The sequence below is a fragment of the Mobula hypostoma genome, chromosome 30 (assembly GCF_963921235.1).
Source record: "Mobula hypostoma chromosome 30, sMobHyp1.1, whole genome shotgun sequence".
NCBI lineage: Eukaryota > Metazoa > Chordata > Chondrichthyes > Myliobatiformes > Myliobatidae > Mobula > Mobula hypostoma.
The window spans coordinates 5,373,961-5,389,489 of record NC_086126.1 but is presented as its reverse complement, the minus strand read 5'-3'; the positions used below and the strand labels follow the sequence as shown (position 1 = coordinate 5,389,489).

Genomic DNA, 15,529 nt, shown 5'->3' with positions numbered 1-15,529 from the left:
TAGAGTAGCGGATATTTTGAACTAAGACCCTTACCACTGACAGGATAGGAAAGTGGGAGGGTTTTGTCAGAGGGAAAGGTTAGATTGCCACAATGTGCTCATGGGCCTGTACTGTAATGGGAAGATCTATCCCTCATTTTCACCCACCCTCGAACAACAAACGAGTGCTGAATCATCTTCCCTGTCAACAAACTTAGTGGTTCGCAGGCATGACGGTCAACAGGAATAACACCATATTGCATAATGCATTCCCTGTCAACAAACTTAGTGGTTCGCAGGTATGACAGTCAACAGGAATAACACGTTATTGCATAATGCATTAGGTAATTAATTGCGAGTTGTGCTACTGGATTCCAGGAGCAGGTGATAGAGGGGACTCCCTCCCCACTGACCTGTTCCGCTCCACTGTCTGTGACTTGGCTGATACATTAGGTACACAAAACTTTCAGATACACCAATTAAACAAAATGGAGTCAATACAGAACAAAAGGGTTGGGTTGATCTTGAGATCAAAAGGGCAGCATTTATCATGGGCTGAAGGCTGTATTCACCCAAACCCAAAGGCGTTGCTGAAACTTCAGTTTCTTCCCCCTCAAATCTCAGCTCAGGCCATGACCAAAATCTACTGCCCAGTTATTCAGTTTCAATCAAGACAATACAGCACCCAATGTTTTGAAAATCAGGTCAGTTTATTTCAGTTTAAACTGCACCTTCACAAAAGCCAAATACACTCCACTGCAGGAACAATCTGCAGAATCAGGGTAGTCCAGACGGTGGGCAAGGATGGTGAATTGAAATTTGTGCCTGTGGGAGAAAGAAAAGTACTATTTAATCATTCAGCAACTGCAAAAAGGTCAGAGGCATGGGCAGTTGTTCAGAAGTAAATCTCTGCACTAAAAGGGCTGCTTGCCTGGGACATTAACATTAGAAACGTGAAATAGTTAAAAAGTCAGAAGAGGTTTGAACAGTTTGAACTAAAAACACTAATTCCACCATTCAGTTCAATGCTCAAGGCGCTTTCTGGCACTACAGGGTAAAAACTGACTTGGGACACGAGTTCAGAGCTCGATTCCAGTGCCCGCTGTGAGGAAGTCTGTATGTGACACAAGCAGGTTTCCACTAGGTGCTCTGGTTTCCTCCTAGTCCGAGGCCTCAGAGGTCACAGCATGCACGAGTCCAGAAAGCAGTTAGTTTTCCTTTGTGCTGCATTATTTGAACAGGAGCTTTCTCACTGGCTGAGATCTGCAGATTATCTATATAGTATAGGAGCTGCTCCATATTGGTGCCATCTTAAGCTTTTTCCATTCTGTTTCCATTACTGTCCATTTCCGATTTCATTTTCCTAACTTAATGTGTTGTCCCTCTTTCCCGATGACTGAAAAGAAACGAGGATTGAAAACGCATGAGTGTAGACAAGGGTCAGAGTGACCCTGGCATTAGGAGAGGTCAGCCCAACACTGAGAGCCAAAGGACCTGTACCACTTGTATCCAGTACATTGTACTGGGTGTTTTCTTTTGCAGTGGAGGTGAAGGTAGAGAATCAGATATACCGATCAGCACTAAATCAGTCTGGGGCGGTAGGCTCATCACTTCCCATCAGGCCTTTCACCAGTCCATACGCCAATGACATCAGTCACACCCAAGGCCGCAGTTTTCACTGCCGCTACTCCGTAATATGGGGGGGGATATTCACAAAGTAATAACCAGTCAATGTTCCAAGACAAAATCCCTTGTCAGGCCCCAGGACGTTCATTATTCCTCTCTGTGGGTGCCGCCTGACTGGAGTCTATGCAGCACTTGAGGTGTTACAACATCTGTAGAAGTCAAATAAACTATTACGAATCAACTGATATCTCCCCCACCCCACACCTTTGTACCAACATCCTCCGCTCCCCAACAGCTACCTTCGGTATGTTACCGACTTGGGCCGCTCACTGCTGGGCACAATAAACGCTCACCTTTTAGGATCTGGGCTGTAGTTTGCCCGGGCCAGCAGGAATTGTGCCCCAGCCTGATTAATGTTACTTTAATGTCACAAACACTGGGTACATTTCAAACGGGGATCGAACGGTGTCACTCACCTGTCACAGCACCCGGTTTTTCAGGGAGGAACTCCAAGCCCCATCACTCATGGCCAAGGATCCTACAACACAGAGAGAAGCGAGAGGCAATGAGAAAGAGCCTGAACTTCCTCCCGCGTCTTGGTAACAGATAAACCTCAAGCTTTCAGTCATACTAGGTTAATTGATCACGTGGTAATTGGGTGGCATGGGCTTGTGGGGTCCACCTCACCTCTGTAACGTAAAATGCAAGATGGAGTAGGCCCTTTACCCATCTGGGCCATGCTAACCAAACCAGTGTCCCATAACCCTCTAAACCACGCCTGTATGTGTTGGAAACATGGGATAGAAAAATGAAGGTTAAGGTGAGCTGGTTTTCGCTGAGGGAAGATTTGAGTCACAGAAATGAGAAACAAGGATCTGGAGGACCAATAGCTTGACACACAGCTCTTCACAAGCAAACAGAATGTAATACACAAGACTGGGTGGGGTGGGATCTGACAGAACTGTGAAGTTTTGGGAGAATGTGTGGCAAACGGTGGTAGAGGCAGACCTGGAGGGGGTGACATTGACCTTGGAGCACATTAAAAGGTCAGAGTTGAGGTGAAGGGCCTGTACTGAGCTGTAACGTTTGAGGTTGGACGACACATGTTTAATCAGCCAGCTCAGTAGTTTGCATTGGCGTGAACCGGATGGAAGCAGGATCCAAACTGGCTCTGGGAACAGTGGGTGATGGAGGAAGTGCATCAGAAATACCAATCCATCAGTAATCAGACTGGGGCGGTATGTACGTCATCACATGCAGACACCTCGTTCACCACTTTAACACACACTTCCATGCTATCGAACGTCAGTGCGAAAGCCTCTCGAGGGGGCAGGAAGTAGAAATAAAACATTGCAAGGCAGAGCTCCGGGAAGTAAAAACTACAGCGCTAAAAACTCACAGCAGGGTTGGGCAGATTCTACGGAAACAATTCCACCGAGCTCGGTGTAATTCTCTCATCACCACATTACAAATTTCAAGGTTGTTACAACTAAGGGCGGGAATGTGGAGAAGCTCCCATTGCCTATTAAATGTTGCCTATAGCATGTGCCTCAAATCACCTCTGACAGCCAAGTCCAGCTCCTGGCCTTCATGTGTGGCTTAGCTACTACACCTGGCAGAACCATTTCTACTGACTGAAGAGAGAAAGGCAGGTTGCAGGTTACCGGCACCTAAAACCAGTCGCTATTGGCAGATGGGGCTGGTAGCAGCTCATCTCCGGCCTCTGCCTTCATTGGGAAGACATCGGGAGTAAATGCTGAGGGGAAATAGCGCCAGCTGGGGTCCCAGGTTGCATTCAATGGTGACCGTCAACTCCTGCGACACCGCTGGTATCGGAGTCTGCATCGAGAGGGGAGAAAGCTCCCCTCGTCCTGTTACGGAGGAAACTGTCAAGCAACACCCATGGCCAGAGAAACGTACTGAGCAGTGGAAGTTAAAGGAAGTAGGATGTATGTGCATGGGATGGGGCACAGAGCATACCAGACGGCATAAGTAACCAGGGTCCAATTCCTGTCTCTGCCTGCAAGGAAGCTACAGATAAAAAGGCAGTCTTCCGACATCGGCTAATACTCAAGAGCCAGGGATCCAGGCTCAATTCCTGCCGCAGACCGTACATTATCCTGATTTGCTCCAGTTCCCCCTCACTTTCCAAAGACATCCAGGTTTGGGCCAGTGAGCTGTGGGCGCACTCTGCTGTTCTGGAAGCGTGGGGACACTTCAGGCTACGACACACATGATGTTAAGGGCAACTTTAGAACCAACTCACCTTCTCCAATTTGCCATCCCAGCGAACAAATCCCTGTGAATTAGAAATCAAAAGCAGGTCACCACATGAAAACAACTGGGAGCGTCCACGCTACCTCGCCTGCCTCGGTCCCATCAGACAGTTCAACACGAACCCTCTCTCCTCTTGCCGTGCTGCAGGCACCAGTGGGTTCACCTTTACAGGTTCTGGCTCCGTGCAGCACGTCAGAGACAGCATTTCATCATCGGGACTGAGCCGCTCACAGATCCTCACTATTGCTCAACTCAAGAGCAAGGGGGATTTGAAGGAAAGGCCTAAAGACTCGTGCTAACAGAAACCCTGACCAGCAGTAGGGGCCCCTGGTACGAAGGGGTTAGAGTAATCTTGTGGGCACAACTTCGTGCCAAGACCCTTGAATCCTCCGCTGCTTGCTACGTCGCTCTGCATTTGATTGTGTCTTCCTTATATAATTGTAACGGAGCCTTTATTCTCCCCGTGACCACGGAGGTTTCCTCCAGTATTCCACCCCCCTCCAACATGCTGAGTCTGAAGCCTTGCAATACCCCCAGCACATCCTCACTGATTTCACGGAATGCAATTTTATAGTGCTGTTGCATCCAACTGTTTAGATTTAACTTTCTCACTTTTGCAGCTCAACAATTATTTGCTTGCATCTTATACAAATACTTCTAACACAAGCAACTGCTAACTACGAATTATAGTGCCTCTAGTGGTTTATACAAGGTGCAACTCTGGAAACTGCTCTGCATCAAGTAAAATGTTGTCTCTATCCATTCTTCCAATTGACGATTGAGATTAATTTTTCAGTTTATGCCAATGTTTTTAATCGCCTGACAACCTTGTGTAATTTCCCATTTGCCATGTCAGGTCAGCGCTTAAAAAATATTTTCGATTTTGAATAAGGGGTACACAATCCTAACTTGAATAGGGGTTACTGATTGAGGGATCAACTGCAAACTTGAATGTAATGTTTTAAAGAGCTGACCACTCTGCTTCTCCCTCCCTTCCCTTACTAACGAGACAGCTCATCACTGTTTTTCAATTCCCTGTGCTTAGAATCCAGCTTTCACCACACCCAGACTTAAATTTCTAACCAATGTATAATGAACACATTGTTTACCTGGCACAGGAGTTGTGCTGCATTATCAGCTTTGCAGATCAAGTCCTTTCATTGGCCATCCATCTCTCCCTGCAAAAACATAGTCAGTTTACACTGCTTTACCCAGCAACAAAGTAGTCTTAAAAGCAAAACAACACCTATGGTGAACTGCCACACAGATAACACACACACACACCACCTGCTGAAACCAGCTATTAAGATGACTGAACACCATCTCAAAGGCTCTTTGAGGCCTGTTTCTGCACTGCATCTCTAAATAAAATTAAACATTACCTAAACAAGACACCTAGCATTACACAGATTTGAATAAGGTACAAGATCATGTGAGGTTTATATACCAAAGCTATCATTTATTTACACCCAAGTTTCCTGAAGTCTTTTAAACACCAAAACATTGTTTCAAAACATCATAGGGTACATGGATCATTCCTTCAGCGTGTTGAATTTTTGTATTAATTGTTACTTCCCCTCTAGCTTAAAAGCCTGCTTTTGTTTTATATAGTTATCTATATACACGCAATTTTTAAAGTTAGCTTTCAGGTATTCAGTCTGTATAGGCAGTAGTTCAGTGCGTCCCCTAGTGGCCACAGTGTGTATATGCAGTTGTTCAGTGTCTCCCCTAATGGTCAGTGTGTATATACAGTTGTTCAGTGATACCAATGGCTGTCTGATCTTCGGTCAACTTTATCTACGAATTTCTATGAAGTGTTTTTTCATAGTATAAAAATATATGAAAACATACGCTCGTCATCATTTTAGCCGTAAGTCTTTATTCTGACAGCCACTGGGATTGGTAGCAAGGTAAAAATGTGGAAGAAATAACTGAAGCAAAACACTGGATCAATTCTTACCCAACCTCCCACATAATCAACAGGTACTGCGTACACCCACTTACCCGATCGACCCGAAGACCCAGGCATTAGTCACACCTGTCAATAGACAGTAAGCAGTCAGCAGGCGGCTTTAAACTACCCTGGAGAAGCACTCAAGTTTGTGCTGCATCAGATTTTTATTGAACATCAGGATATTCAGCCGAACGAGATCCCATTAGTAGAAATCATCACGTTAGAGCAGCCAGAATGGATAACTATTTACCACCTTTAACAGCTCACTTCCCCTGGCTAAGGCAGCGACATCAATCCCAGATGTAATTCCACTCTAACTTTGAAATATCTAATTCTACTCTAAACTTGGAAATCTGTCTGTACCAAATGTCTACAGCAGGGGCTTCCAACCCTTTTTATGCCATTAACCAAGGAATCCATAGACCCCCTGCTCTACAGCTTCTATAGATCAGGTTGGCAGGGTGGATAAGGTGGCATATGGTGTTAGCCTTCATTAGCTGGCAGATTGGGTTCAAGAGCAGCGATGGGTAAGCCACACACACACAAAAGATGCTGGTGGAACGCAGCAGGCCAGGCAGCATCTATAGGAAGAGGTACAGTCGATGTTTCAGGGTCCTGACCCGAAACGTCCACTGTGCCCCTTCCTAGAGATGCTGCCTGGCCTGCTGCATTCACCAGCATTTTTTGTGTGTGTGTTGCTTGAATTTCCAGCATCTGCAGACTTCCTTGTGATGGGCAAGCCAGAGACTTTCTGCTGCAATGTTCAACGTTAACATTGACATTTCTATAAGAGGTGCTCATTAGTGAAGCAGGCAATGTTAACGGTTGCCCCTCACGATCCCAGGTAGGTTTCCACAATGAACTCACTCCACTCCCACACCCGGTCTAAGGCAAAGGCAAAGACTGAGATAATGTTCCACTCACCACATCCATGGGAAGTCCACTGCAGCTTCCGGACTCCTGGGCATCCTCTCAAATAAAAAGGGAGAAGAGAAGATCATCAACTTGAACTACAGGGGGTTGTGAAAACCCACAGCAAAGCCGAGAGTCGTTCAGGGTGTTCAATCTTTTCACACGGGGTCAAAGTGAGCTAAGGTTGATCATCACCAAGACTCCAGCATTTGGAAAGGAGCAGCGTCACTATGGAGAACGGACCCGTCAACACCAGCCGCTAGCAAGAATCCGCACAGGGGTCATACCGACCGCCCCCAACAGCACATTAATGGCAGCTCAACTATCTAGAGCAGAGTCATTACTAAGGACGACTGAATAGTAATGAAGCACCGAGCTTGAAGTAACCCCTGAATTCAGGTCCAACCTGCCCGGTACTTTGTCACGCTGAAGGACAGATGGAAGTGGTGCGGTGGAGCGTTAGGCAGTCGCTTTACAGCAATGGCGATCACTGACTGAGGGTTTTAGTTGGCAATGAGTATGTACTTTCCACTGGTGACATGCAGCTCCCAGCCCCTCCCATATTCCAAAGACATACGGGTTAGGGTTACCGATTTGTGGGCGCGCTGTACTGGCACCAGATGAGCTGCCGCCAGCACAAGTCCTCGGACTCGGCTGTGAAGCTAACCCTTCATTTAAGGATTAATTCTGGAAGCACCCTTCAGTTTGAACAATCACACCCTTATGCTTAGCACTCTGGTGTAGTGCTCCTCAAAGTTGAGAGAATTGAAACCAGGGAGGAGAGGAAAAAAAGGTAATACGCTTCCAACAAACAATGCAGCCCCCGAGTTTTAAAAGGTACTTACCCAATCTCCAATGTCAGGAATGCATCAGTTTAATTACCTAAAAAGGACAATAACACAAGAGACTTGGTTAATTATCATCTCTGCTGTCCAAACCAGACGGTCCTCAAAGTTACACAGCCAGCAGGAAAGTGAAACAGGTTATACCCATGGATTAGTCTTTTTTTACCATGGACTTGCGAATCTGCTGTGATCGGCCATGGCCTTCCAAAATTAGAGGAAAAACAATCACCAGAGTGGTTGGGAAATGGGGCAACAGCATCAGACGAAGAGCAGTTTCTTTCAAAAGTACCACACAACTCGGATTAAACCAAGTCATGCAAATGTGCCAGAGTCCAAAATATTATCACTGACATATGTCGTGAAATGTGTTTTGGGCAGTACAGTACAATAAAAATTACTGAGAGCACAAAAAGGGGCACTGTTCATGGACCGCTCAGAAACCTGATAGATCAGATGTACCCAAAACATTTGAGTGAGATTTCAGGCTCCCGCACCTCCTCCTTAACGGTAGTAATGAGGGAGAGGCGGTGGTGGGGCCTTTCAACATGGATGCTACCCTGAGGCACTGCCTAGGATACCGAGGCTAGGCCCTCAGGCAGCCTACCGCCCGTCAAAAAAGCCAAAGGAGAATGAATGGGCCTTTCATTTTTGGTGGTCAGAGAGTAGGTCTACTCACCATCAAGGCAACTGTCCTGCATATCAAACAGGATCTGAAAAGAGGAGATATTGCATTGAGTTCTAGAAAGGCAGCGTCAAGAAAACTAGGCGCTTTTGGGCAGCTGGTTTGATCAGGGCTTTGGTAACAAACAGCTTCACCCGACAGAGCTGTCGTCTGCTCTGATTAATCGTCATCCTTTCAAACCAGAGGCAGAGTGGCCAAGTTAGCAGGTGTCTACCCAACCCCACCTTCGGGTGCAGATTATTTATCAGGCACACAATGGACCCCGAGCTGCTCCGCCCAGTAAACCCCCGAGTTAACCCAAGCCCGGGACAGTTTACCACGTCCAATTAACCCAGCAAGCAGCCATGTCTTTGGACGGCGGGAGAAGACTGGAGGAAAACCCTGCAGTCACATGGAAAACCTGCAAACTTCTTACAGGCAGTGGTGCGAGTAATAGATCTCCAAATTTGGCCACAAAAATAGCAAGAAATTCCTGATCAAGGAAGGAAAGCATCCCTAACGGTTGTGCTGACGCTGGAAATCCAGAGCAGTGCACAAAATCCTGGAGGAACTCGGGTCAGGCAGCGTCTATGGAGGGGAATAAAGACTTGACGTTTTTTGGCCAAGACATGAAGGGGCACTGATGTCCTCCATTTTGTGCATTGGGGCGGTTCTGTGGACTTGCATTAATGGCTTTCTGCCCAGGTAACTTGAGGACAAAGGGAGGCCAGGCATTTCAAACCAAGCCAATTAGAAATTTCTTCTAATTAGTAATGTGTCTAATCCTGTCAGAGAATGCCAGAGGCTAGAAAATTGAATTTACAACGGGGAGAATTTGGAAGCAAGATCAAGGAATCAAAGGACATGAGGAGCTGGGTGGTTCAGGACTGAGACCAGCATGGATCAGACATGATCGTATTGAAAGGGAACGAGTTCTGATCCACTGGAGTAGTTGCATCAGACACACAAACCACTGCAAGGTGGGGAGGGGGGATGAAGTAAGAAGCCGGGAAGTGTTGAGTGGAAAAGGTAAAAGGGATGTGACAGTAGAGATGAGAAGGGTGGGAGTTGAGGGGGAGGTGACAGGCATGAGAATAAGGTAGAGGGCAACGTGAGAGCAATGGGAGGGAAGGTGAAAAGAAGTGAAGTTCATGCCATCCAGTTGGGAGGCCAGCCAGACGGAATGTGAGGTGTTCCTTCAGCCTGAGAGTCGCCCCATCATAGCAGTAGTTACTTTGCTGGCTCTGATTCAGCACTCATTTGACAATAAAACAATGGGGTTTGTTCTGACCCAATCCCTCATCTCAAAATACGACGACCCTTGAAACAAATGGCGTGGACAGCAAGGTGCCAAACGGACATTTCACATTCACTAAAAATCTCAAATCAATTTTACTGTGCTCCCCCCCCCACCCCATCTCCAAAATAGTTACTCCACGATTCTGAGAACAGGTGGTAAATGTAGTCTTTACTCACTGGTATTTCCAGCTTCATCACAAGCTCTTGCAGACAAGGCACCCTACAAAAGACGGGACACTTAGTACCAAGTGACTGACCACAAGAGGCTTTGAAGGTCAATTAGTAGATCCATAACATATTGTGATTTGTTCAGCACTGACAGTCAGACTAGACTATTTTGGGATCATCTGAAGCAATAAAAAGGACTTCAGTACTGAGCAGCAGGACATATTTAATATAGCTGTGGGCTAGTCTAATTGTCGAAATGCTTGTTTGTGTCCTTATATAACTACACCTAATTGCTCAGTGTGTATTCAAGTGGTTGCAGTTATTAAAATGGGGGCGGGGGGAAGACATCTGGTTGATTCAAGCAATGGAAGACAATTCATGCAAGTCTAAAATCTTCATTTGTTACTGACAATTATATACACTGACTGAATGCATGTGGTGGAGGTTATGGAGGGGCTAGTCAGTAGGTGAAGGTGTTGCTGCTTGTGTTGTTGAGAGTTTGGTGGTTGCTACAGTCTTCTTCCTCATGGGAGTAGGACAAACAGTCTATGAACGGTGGGCCAGATCCTTCCTGGTGTTACCTTACTGCATACATGTTCTTGCCAGTGATGTGCTGGGCTGCTTTGTAGGGCCATCCCATTTGCCGTTGTGCAATGTGGTTATCTACTTTTGAGGTGCAACACAGAACAGCCCTTCTGGTCTTTCAAACCTGTGGTCTTGTCATGGATGCTCCCTGATGCTCTCAATTCCTACACGGATTTCTAGCAAAGATATAACCTGTGTAGTACCTCAAAATAACATTTAACCCTACCCCTACCCATCTTTGACAATATCCTACCTTGTAAGAATCGGAGCACAGAGGCCACATCTGGGTACAGAACCTGACGGGGGGAGAAATGGAAGCGTTAAATCGCGAGGTGGCCAGCAATCAGCGAACTGCAAAACCCAGTGCCCACTGCTGTTCTCAGCACCGGTTATCAATCAAATCTATTCAGACTTATGCTTGTCTATGATCGATCATCATGTGAACAGCGAGCAGGGAACTGGGTGCAGCGAAGTACATTCCTTTCGGGGGGGGGGGAGGAGAGAGAACCCAAGGGGCCCACATGTCCCCTTCCCTCACAAGGGTGGGGTTGAGCCAAATTCAGCAGGCATGGACAACAAACTCTGCTTTACTTTGGAGCATGATTCTGTGTCCTCAGGGGTGGGGGAGAACCCCAGGCCCAATTAAAGAGATTCACAAGGCGGAGGAGAATTTATTCAAACACTGTATTGGAATTTACTAGGCGGTACTCACCTCTGGAAAACAGGAATGGAGCAAGGACACCTGTAAAAAAAATAAAATCATACTTAACACAACTGGTAAAAAAAAGAGCAAGCACAATTGTTCTTTTGTTAGGACATCACTTCCCTCATTTAGTGCTACTCAGTAAGGAGGTTTCTGCAAGAGTTGCAGCAAGAGAGAATTCATGCTGGTCATCTTTGTAGCACTGGTCAGCTGAATACAGTCCCCATTCCCTTAGTAATACTGCATTACAACCTGTTGTACTGTGAGCATTCTGGAACCTTAGCCTTTCCTGAGAAATGTTATGTTAAAATTGTAAGAGACATCAGAGAGGCCTAATTGGGAGTATTGTGTGCAGTTTTGGTCACCTACCTACAGGAAAGATGCAAGTTAAGTTGAAAGGGTTTAGAGAAAATTTTCGAGAATGTTGATAGGTCTGGAGGACCCGAGTTATAAGGAAAGATTGATTAGGTTAGGACTTTATTCCTTGGTATGTAGAAGATTGAAGGGAGGTTTGAGAGGTATACAAACTAATGAGGGATATAGATAGGGTAAATGCAAAGTTGGGTGGGACTACAACCAGGGGTCGTGGTTTAAGGGTTGAAAGGTGAAGCTTAAGGGGAACATGACACCAGTGCAAGTGGTGTGTGCAAGCTCGATTTCGACGTTAAGTTTGATGGTATGGAGGGCTACGGTCCAGATGAAGGTCAATGTGAGCAGGCAGTCTAAATGGTTCAGCACAGACTGGATGGGCCAATGGGCCTTGATCCTTGACCAGCACGAAAGGATGAAGAATGAATTTATAAAAACACAGTAATTACAAATAAATCAGATATCTTCTATGTATTAGTACTTCAACAAGGTGACAAGATTCTCTGTAAGTATTAATACATAGATATGACTTTATTTGTAATTACTGTTTATAAATTCATTCTTTATCCTCTTGTGCATTTTTGTGCTGCCATCAAATCTGGAGTAGCAATCACATCCCCTTGTGTACTGAAAATAACATCAATCTTGAATCTCGTCTGTGCTGGACTACTGCCTAGTCCCAGAGTTCCTTTTTTTAATGCCACGGCCCTCTACCATTAACCAAGGGGCCAGTCCCTTTCCCCATCCACACGGTCCTAACAATTCTGCAGTATACTTTTCCAGTGGATGATCAGCACTGCACCCACAGCGTCCCAACATAACACCCCAACTCCTGTCATCAATAGTTGATGATTTATGAAGTAGTAATTCTCAGTGCCCTGTACCACACTAAATCTAATCACCACTTTGACGTGCAGATGAACGGACTTACAGGAGCAGGGTCAGCCCACCCTGGGGTGCAGGGATCACTCACTGTAACAGCATTGGTCCATGGCAGAGCAAAAGATGAGAACCCCCTAATAAATGCTGGGAGAAGAGTTTGCCCACCCCCATCTCAATTGATAAGACCAAATATCCTCACAACTAAACTTAGTTATCATTTTAGAATATTAAGAGCTGTGGTCTGAAGCATGGTCTCAAAGATCCCTTATTTAATAGCATTTTTCCATAGCATAACAAAGGGTGGGGACGCCCATGTTAAAGGCTCAACCCAATAACCTCTCACTGGATTAAATGACCAAGTACAAGATACACAAGAACAAAGAGACTGTGCACTGGAGATCTCACCTGCTGCAACATTCTCCTTACTGGCTGCGCCTAAAACTGAAAATAAACCAGAAGTCAGTTCATGCAAATCATACTGCAGAGATCATATCCTATCCCCAAACAAAAATGCACAGGTACACGTTATATATAATGAAGAAAACAAGAGTCCAAATGATCTGCCAAGTCTTTTCCAGCTTTTTGCAAGTTGTCAGATCAGAAGTTTTGGTCACGTGTCTCAGCTCCAATTTCTCAACTTGGGACTATGTAAGTACCAGCTGTGTACCTTTGCAAAAATAAAACTTGCTCCTGCGTGGGTGCACATCGAAACAAGGCAAGCCGCCCAATTCAGTCTGCTTTGCCTCTAACCGCCGGAGACCCAACTTTAACTAGCATCCCAACCTCCCCCCACCACGACCCCACACGCAGGAGCCCGCTGCAAACTTATCAAAACTCTCGCCTCAGAAACATAATGATCGTAATCACGGCCTTCAGTACAGGTCTGTGAAATGGTGCTCATCATGGAGAGAGAAAACGCGCGCATCGGGGAGGGGGGGGAGAAATTAAACCCACCGGATGGATGTTAGAAGGTAGGCCACGCTGCTTAGGGACGGATGGCCAGAAACGGGAGGGCGACAGGGGCGGATGGCGGCGGATGGCCCGCAGGCCCCGCTCCGGCCGCCGGCTGCACTCACCTCCATCGACCGCAACAAAATGGGCGACGGGCCGCCCGTCGGGCCTTTTATACCCCGCCGCGGTGCATTCCGGGTAACCGCCCTTCCCGCGCTGGGGGATATAGTTTAATTTCTTTTTTAAATATCGCACCTTTAGAACATCTTTTTGTCAACCACCGGCAGTGATGGCAATGAAAAATACTTCTTCACCCTGAAAAAATTTCTGCAGGCGATTTAAAAATTTATCACTTCCGGTTACTTGTTTTTTTTTGGCGCGCAACGCAGAGCCTTATGCGTTAGGAATCCGATTTTGGTTTTATTATCACCGGCTTATGTGCGGCAGCAGTAAAATGCAATATATGATAAATATAGAAAGGAAACATTAATACAGTAATTATATATGTGTCTTAAATAGTTTAAATGAGTAGTGCAACCCCCCCCCACCATACCAGCCAATCAGAATGCTCTCCTTGGTACATTGGTAGAAGTTTTGAAGTGTGGTTTAGTTGACAAACCAAATCTCATCAAACTCTAGATGAAATATAGCCAGCTGTCTTGCCTTCTTTGTATGTTGGGTCCAGGTTAGATCCTCAGAGATCTTGACACCCAGGAACTTCAAACTGCTCACTCTCTCCACTTCTGATCCCTCTATGAGGATTGGTACGTGTTCCCTCATCTCACCCTTCCTGAAGTCCACAATCAGCTCTTTCGTCTTACTGACGTTGAATGCCAGCTTGCTGGTGCAATACCACTCCGCTAGTTGGCATATCTCACTCCTTTACACCCTCTCACCTCCATCTAAGATTCTACCAACAATGGTTGTATCATCAACAAACTTATAGATGGCATTTGAGCTATGCCTAGCCGCACAGTCATGGGTATATAGAGAGTAGAACAGTGGGCTAAGCGCTTTTATGGAAATCTATTGTTGGTTGAGAGTGGGAAGGGGGCAGGGAGAGGGGAATGGTGGTTGGGAAAAGGGGAAGGGTGAGGGAAGCACCAGAGAGACATTCTGTAATAATCAATAAACCAATTGTTTGGAATCAAATGACCTTGCCTGGTGTCTCAGGGCTGGGGGTGTCTGCACCTCACCCACCCCCCCCCCCCGATCCCTGGAACTCCTCCCTGTCACCAATCCCAACCCGTCCCCGCAGCCCTCCACCCTCACCATTCCCAGCATCCTTTGCTCCCGCCATAAATTCAGCTTTATATGTCCTGGGAAACAGGGAAAAACTTGTCTTACATATTGTTCCTTGTTTGCTTGTTATTTGCATTTGCATTTATTTCAGTTCTTACATCCAAGGGAGCAAAAATCTTTATGTTGCGGCCTCCGTCGCTATTTACAAGCAATAAAGAGGGGAAGGGCTTACAACGCTAAAGTAAACATAATTGTACAGTCAGAAACACAATTAGATCAATGTCTTCATGGCTTCGTCTGTCTGAGTAGACAATGGATGCGCCCGCTCGGGGCGCAGACCTGGGCAATGAATATGGAGATACTGGGCTGATGCCCCTCTCGGCCTGGCGGATGTGGTGCAAAGGAACGCGGAGCAGTACGTTTGGCATCAGCTCGGCTGCAGGAGCTGCCGGGAGGTGACGTGATACGTCATCCGACCACCTCAGGGGCTGCACTCCGGATTTGTGTAGGGATTACTCCTCAGTCTTCTCTTCTCCCGAAGATGCCCACAAGGCAGTGGGGTCCATGACCCTGGACAGGGGCCCGTACCGGGTACTGTCAGCCGGAGCCAGCTGACCCCGGGACTCGTGTGAGGCAGGGTCGTCATGCCCTGTAGTATTGATATATGGAGCCACTCCCCACCACCTTCAATGATTAATGTACAGTCAGATATTCAATCAGATCGATGTATGTTCCTCCCCTCCCCCCCCCCGTTTCTCAACAATTTGAAACAGATTCAAGTTCTTTCCTGCAATTTTTGTAGAATAATCAGTAAGTACAGCAGGAAACGGGTACATTGATCTAGCAACTATTGACTACCCATTTAGATGAGTAGTAAATTCATTTCAAATTCTATCTGTCCATCCAGCCACACAGAACAGGCCCTTCCAACCCATTGAGCTGTGCTGCCCTAAACCCTCCTATTTGTTTTGGACACTGTTGTGGGGGCGGGGGGGGGTGACCTCCCGGGAGAACGCCACGGACCGCGTCACTGCCACTGAGCGCGGGTCCGTAGTGCGGAAGGGGAAGAGGGAGAG

The 15,529-nt window shown here is 46.5% G+C and overlaps 1 long non-coding RNA gene and 3 other non-coding genes across 5 annotated transcripts; all 4 read right to left on the bottom strand.

The window, feature by feature from the left end:
• Positions 1 to 652: 652 nt before the first annotated feature.
• On the bottom strand, positions 653 to 13,350 carry LOC134339557 (uncharacterized). 2 transcript variants are annotated; one of them, XR_010016428.1, is made up of 13 exons: positions 13,215 to 13,350; positions 12,666 to 12,701; positions 11,019 to 11,048; positions 10,560 to 10,602; positions 9,731 to 9,773; positions 8,270 to 8,303; positions 7,594 to 7,630; positions 6,761 to 6,805; positions 5,887 to 5,920; positions 4,992 to 5,060; positions 3,872 to 3,904; positions 2,082 to 2,143; positions 653 to 804 (listed from the first exon to the last, which is right to left on the bottom strand). It is a non-coding gene; the product is annotated as an uncharacterized LOC134339557 (long non-coding RNA). The 2 variants fall into 2 exon arrangements; XR_010016429.1 differs by lacking the exon at positions 8,270 to 8,303.
• LOC134339832 (small nucleolar RNA SNORD31) lies at positions 1,535 to 1,597 on the bottom strand. Its single transcript, XR_010016457.1, has one exon. It is a non-coding gene; the product is annotated as a small nucleolar RNA SNORD31 (small nucleolar RNA).
• LOC134339831 (small nucleolar RNA SNORD31) lies at positions 2,801 to 2,866 on the bottom strand. Its single transcript, XR_010016456.1, has one exon. It is a non-coding gene; the product is annotated as a small nucleolar RNA SNORD31 (small nucleolar RNA).
• On the bottom strand, positions 3,979 to 4,100 carry LOC134339833 (small nucleolar RNA SNORD22). Its single transcript, XR_010016458.1, has one exon. It is a non-coding gene; the product is annotated as a small nucleolar RNA SNORD22 (small nucleolar RNA).
• Positions 13,351 to 15,529: the final 2,179 nt, after the last annotated feature.